This window comes from Apis dorsata, unplaced genomic scaffold (genome assembly GCF_000469605.1).
Source record: "Apis dorsata unplaced genomic scaffold, Apis dorsata 1.3 scaffold_112, whole genome shotgun sequence".
In the NCBI taxonomy this organism is placed as follows: Eukaryota; Metazoa; Arthropoda; class Insecta; order Hymenoptera; family Apidae; genus Apis; species Apis dorsata.
The window spans coordinates 464,283-471,021 of NW_006263407.1; the positions used below are offsets into that span (position 1 = coordinate 464,283).

At 29.1% G+C, this 6,739-nt stretch overlaps 1 long non-coding RNA gene across 1 annotated transcript in view; it reads right to left on the minus strand.

The window, feature by feature from the left end:
* Positions 1-6,739, minus strand: part of LOC102680793 — a 55,113-nt gene that overhangs the window by 3,599 nt on the left and 44,775 nt on the right. Inside the window, exon 4 of the long non-coding RNA XR_004149931.1 lies at positions 2,856-3,073. This is a non-coding gene — a long non-coding RNA (uncharacterized LOC102680793). The remainder of the gene's footprint in view (positions 1-2,855; positions 3,074-6,739) is intronic.

A 6,739-nucleotide genomic window follows, 5' to 3' on the forward strand; every position in this document is an offset into this window, starting at 1 on the left:
ATAAAATTTTTATCGATCAGATAAAATTTCTAAATTACGTAAGGGGAAATTATTTCTATATCCTTCGAGAGGAAACGATAATTTTCGAAGGACCATTCTCAGCGAGGCACGAATTATTCTGCTCGAATGGTTTCTTGAATGTATAAGGTTGAAGTTCAAACAAATCGGGTAAAATGACTCGGCGCAGTACCACCAGTCGGCCATCAACTTCTACGCTATAATTGAAAATTATAGTCCATGCATACGCATGCTTTATTGCGGAAGGAATGCACTCTGAGGCAACGCAGTGCATTACCGTTAATGCCTATAATAATATTCAAAACTATTAGATTTTTAATCTACTTCCATTTCGTAACTGTGAATCTTATCATCTTCGATTCGACGTCATTCACGCATCATAAATTGAAAAATATATCAATGAAATCCTTTGAATCTTTCTCTATAAAGTTGGAATTTTTTTATTCCTCGAAGTATTTTACCTTTAATCTTACTTTTTTATAAAGAAGATCTAAAAATTTTAAAAAATATGAAAATCTAATGAATCACTCCCTTTAAAAAAATTTGAAAATTTTCTTTCTCAACGGAGATTTACAAAACGATGAACGATATAAAATAAAAATAATTTAAATATATTATATTTATTTAAATAATTATTTTAAGATTTGTGTTTCTATTAACTTAAATAATATATATCGAAAATTTTCTGTGAATTAAATGATCAAATAGGAATAATGATGTTCTTAATTGCTTCGGAAGAAGTGGTACAATGAAGAACGAAGAATGCTCTAAAAAACAAGGTTAACGGACTTGATGTTTGTGTGTTTCATTATACATATGTATGTATATGTAGCAAAAAAAAAGATGCAATAAAAACATCTTACAATTTACAATTCTAAAAAATTAGGGTCAGAATTATACAGTTTCTTGTTTCTTTATTCATTATATATATATATATATATATATTATNATTCATATTCATTAATTTATTTTAAAATAAATAGAAAGAATACTTCGAAATTTAAAATCAAACCACTTCAAACTTTATCAAACCTACTTCACTCCCCTACTATTTCTATTATTTTATTTTCTATTTTATTTCTATTTATTTTATTTTCATTAAATTAAATTTTATTTTCGTGCACGTCCAACTATCTCAAACTTAACTCAAACTATTTCATTCGAAATAAATAATGAAAAATTTAAATACATAGAAAAATTTTTAAGCATCGATCATTATCCAAAAATTAATGTAATGTAAGAAAGTGTACACCAAAGATGACCACTCAGTCTTAAACTCGGTCAAACACGTTTCTATCCCGAGTATTCATCTCGACACCAACGCGTGCCCGCTTAGACACGCAGTAGAAGGCGGAGGATGGTTCGATGCCCTTCTCGAACCAGTTCGAGAGACGTCAACGAGTCGTCTATGAATTCAGGTATCCCGTTTTTTATCCGAGATCCCGTTTCTGCGCTTCCTCGTTCTCTTTTCTCCCGGAACATCCGCGCACGAGACGATCGCGAGACGAAATGACGACGATGCGATATGTTCGAATAATGGATAAAAGTTGGAGGTAAAATCTGATATATATTTTTTAAAGTAACAAACAATCGAAGAACAAAAGAAACACGTCAATACAAGTCTTAAATAGATTTTACAAAATTATAAAATGAAAGTTTTTATTTAAGATGATTACATAACAAAAAAAATTCTTGAAAATCGAAGATAGCAAGATAGAGTATTAATATATTTCTAGAATTTTTGAGAATGGATTTTGAAAAGCAAGACAAAAGTTGATATAAAAGTTTCGATCGAGACTCATTTATTAATATTATGACGACCGATTAATTTCAAGCTCAACAATTAATTTCATGTTAAAAATTAACAAAATAAGTTTCTTTTTATCTTTGCAGAAAAATATAATAATTCGAAATATTTAAAAAATAAGAAAGCAAAAATAGTAAGTAATAATAATTAAATAAATAATACATAAATATACTAGTAGTTAAGAGTCACGTGGCGCTAGTGTCGCTAGTGACATCAAATGTTAAATCCTGAGCAATTGAAATTTAAACGAACGAACAATATATTAAACACTACATTTCTTTATTTCAAGAAATAACTAAAGAGATTATTTAAACTTATTTTAATCTTCATTAACTTGCTTCAATTTTTTCGTTTATCCTCCCGAGATTAAGATACGAAAATTCGTATCATTAGTTGAATTAAGTTAGTTAAGTTTTCTCGCATCTAATTATTAGCTATGATCACGATTATTACATCCAATAAGAATTTACGAGGAGCCCTCTTTCGTCAGGCCCTAATTACGAAGACCAACGTGAACGATCACGACACGCGACTCGCGATCCACAGTTTCGATCCCTCCAGGTGTTATCGAGATTACGATTGTGGATAACGTAATGGGATGATTTATCACCGCTCGAGTATTCATCTTGGAGGAAGTGGAGATTAGTGTTGGTGATTCTTTATCTTTGAGAATGGTAGCGATGCGATGAGGAATTAGGTTGATCTTTTGTTTCGATTAAGGGGATGAGGGTACTTGATGGATTTGATTGCATTATGTTAAGACATTTGAAGTGTTTCAAAGTGTAAAAAGTTTTGAGATGATACACTAGATTGGGATAGTTTGAAAATAAATGGCATGAGAAATAGTAATATTCTGAATTGTTCCCTTATGTTTTATATTTTTGAAATGCATATAATTGTATTTATTATTAATATGAAATGTAATAGAAAACTTTACTTCAATTCAAGTTTTCTTTTAATTTTAATCTTACAAAATTTATGAACTCATTAATTATAAGTTTGACTTATTTTTACTTTTATTTTTACTGACCTATTGAACGATCTATTCTCACGGATTTTCTGAAAGATAACCATCTGAAGAATCAACGTCTGGTGGTCGGAATATCCAGATCCAGCAGACACTTGACACAGTCTTCGATAATCGCATACTGATTCTCGTGTTACATTTCAGCAGATTCAATTTCTCGAATATACAGTAGTAGTGCAGGATGATCCTGGAAACTGGAACAGGTTACATCTTTCCTTCACCTGTGAAAAAAATAAAACAATCTGATAAGAATATCTAAAAATATTATGTATTTTCACAATTACAAAAACTTAACCTACGATCATTTCTTTCAAATTTTATTCCACTGATTATTACGTTTCTCAATATTTTCTCAATATTATAATATATTTGTTTCAAAATAAATTACTTTCGACTAATTAAATTCCGTTTTCGACTTTTCCATCATATTTTTATTTCTTACACGATCATTCTATAATCATCATGAAATATTAATTCAAATCAATCTATTTCATCACTTAAAATTTTCTCAATATTGTTTCTTCAACGTTACAAAGCTGAAACTATAATTCGATGCAAGATTTACAATAATGTTAATTAGCTTCCACACCCTAAGGATGACATCCATCCACGATCATGCCATTAAGTGATACTAAATTATCCACTTGTTACGAAGTTTCGTCGTTGAATTCCTATCGACTTCGATAATTGGCTATAATTAATAGTGATGCAGCGTTTCGCGAGGTATTTCGTGACGTAAACGACCTCGATCGAAAGGTCGAAATCTCGATCTTACATCCATAAGAAATAGGCGGCATTGTTCCAATCACAGAAGGAGGGAGTGAGTTAAAAGGGCATTTCGTGTTGCACACACCTCTATTCATAAGTGTCGAGCAATGAAGAAAATTATTTTTACAGCGAAAGAAAAAGATACAAGAGAAAAACATCACATTTCGTTTGTTGAAATAAACTATTTTTTACTCTACTTGAGAAATTTGAAAATAATAAATGAAAATTATTGATAAACAATATTTCATTAGCAAATGAGGATATGATCGCAAATACGAATTTTATATAAAAATCACAATTGGAAATGTGCTCTTCGTTCTTCTTCACTAAGATTTCCTATTTTTAATTCCAGAATTGATTGTCCAGGTTTAATAAGAGTTTTGTATATAATTACAAAAAATATTTACGTATCCTTACCTCTTTCTTAATGATGTTCATTATGCTATATAAGTCAGTTGCTAATCTTTGAGAAAATATTTGCAACGAAATCAGCAGGAATAATATTCATGCTATGCAAAAAATGAGAATTTAATTCTTCTCTTATTAACGAATTTAAAATACGTTTCTTACTATGGGGGTAAATACGTGGAATTGGCACGAATTTGCTTCGTTCTTAAAATAATTAACTCTTCGTTAATAATTTAATTTTGTAAAAAATTTTCAATAATAATTCAACCTGTATATTTCCATCGTCTTCCTGTGTTTAATAAGTTCATGCATATTCAAGTTTACGGTTAAAATTCTGCGTTCTGCATCATTTTGCATCAGGAATATCCGTTGCAGAGCGAAGTGACGCCAATTGGATACACGATGAAACTACATTAACTCGTTAAATCTTATTCGCTTTTTTTTCTTTTTATCTTTATTATACAGAGTTACACTGTGAAATAAGACAGTATTAAAAGCGCAGGATCAAAAAGTTTAATTTGGATAGCGATTATGTATAAATCTGCCTTCTTTACTGTAATGTTAGTCGACCAGTTTCGATATTTTACTTCACTGTGGTGGTTAATCGACTGTTTTAACGTTTCATTTTTCTCTTCTTATTTTGTTAAAATATTTAAATTTAACGCCCATTTAATTGTACCCCTTTATTTCATTCGCAGAAAATTAAACAGCCAATCGATGCCGAGTCAATTACAATTTACAAATTTGCCAATAAATGTTGTACATAATTTTTCTGAATGCTTAATTAATATTTATTAATTAAAATAATTTATTAAAAGTTTGAATCGCAAAAGTATGAAAAAAAGTATGTAAAATATCATAAATCAAAATCGATTAATTTAGTTCTATTATTTTATTGTTTAACCTTTTTCCAAGATAGAATTTATTAAAACAACGCTTCTATAAGATCTGATTATTAATCATTTCCAGAAATTTTCAAATTGGAACAACAATAGAAAGTTATTTGCAATTCAAATACGTGAATGAGTGAAACTTATTTAATTCCTGAAACTTTTTCAACGAGTTCCTTTATCATATTGCACGGTTCGCCAATTTTTTCTTTTCATCTTCTTCTCATCCGTTGAAAAATGAAATATTCACCATTTCACATTATTTCTTTATTATTCCGCGTTTGGTTAATTTTGTCTCGAGACGGTGAACACGAGGAATGGCTGGAGAATTCGTGCAAATTTTCTCTGTCCATTGTTTCGAAGGCCCGAATATCGTACTGTTTGGTATTTCGATTTTTGTGGCTGTGGTTCTAGTGTTTGACTTTTATATATATATATATATTTACTATCTATTCTTAAAATTCAACGAGAATTTCAGAACAATAAATTCGTTCGCTCTGCTCACAGAAAGATTTCTTTGACAATATTTCGAATGAATATAATTATGTAAATATTCGAGAATAATGTAAATTTCCAAACGAAATACAGAAAGTAATTTGCATACATAAAATATACGATGACTTCGACTTTCTTGTATATTTATTGTTTGTAATAAAATAAAACTTTAATTAATAACTAACTGTAAAATAATATTCCGCATAAATGTAACAGGTTATAAAGTTTGAAACGTTAGCCAGTCGAGGAAAAATATCACAAGGCTAGATTAACTTACTTGCAAGTGGTACTTGTCTCTATTAACATAATTACATGTCTCTTTTTAAAATATATCCTCTTAATGTACGCGTTGCTTAAAAATAAAATGACATTTTAATTTTCCTTTTCTTTTTTTTCTTTTTTTTTTTTTTTTTTTTTTTTTTTTAAAAAACCGGGCCTTAAAGGGGATATTTTTTAAAAAAAAAAAAGAAAAAAAAGAAAAGGAAAATTAAAATTTTTTTTTTTTTTTTTTTTTTTTTTTTTTTTTTTTTTTTTTCATTCACCGTTAATATCCCGAGATTGAAAAAGTATATTAAAATAGATTATGCCATGCCATTATAAGAAATTTAGAAATCTAAAGAAATATCAGATTCAAGAAACCTGATTTATTAACTCATAAGAAAGCATAGATTTTATATAATTTTCACGTTATAATATTGAAAAAATACAAATGTATTTTAATAGTTACACGCAGCAAAGATTAATCAAGATGAGGAAAATAAAATACTCAAACTCGGAAAATAAAATAATCCATTATTTAACAACATATTAAGAAGAAGCAAGAAGATATTTTTATCTACTTTACAACATTCTTTCTTTCATTATATAAGAAAATCTAAATAAAAACTCAATTGTTTCTTACTTCAAAAAACTTTTTTATTAGATTTATCAAAAAGAATTAACTTTAACTTTAAAAATATTTTCAATTGAATCGATACAAATCCAAACACAACTCAAACCCAAAAACAACTCAAACATATAATAATTTACAAATAAAAAAATTTGTATATAATAAAACACTCCGTGTTCAATACTTTCTACTCCTAAATTCTCCAAACTTCGCCCTTCTTCTAATAAAGCAAACGTGGTCTGCACAACGATCAATCGATCCTTATCATTAAACCGCGATCGAGAAAAGGGGATCCAACCAGTCTGGACACCGATACCGAGGTCCAAGCAAATCGTTTGTCTCGTTTCACATATGCACACGATACACAGAGGAGGAGGATTGTAAAATACACCCAATCCCGAAGGCCGTCCACCTTGCGCTTATACCGGGTGTCCCGG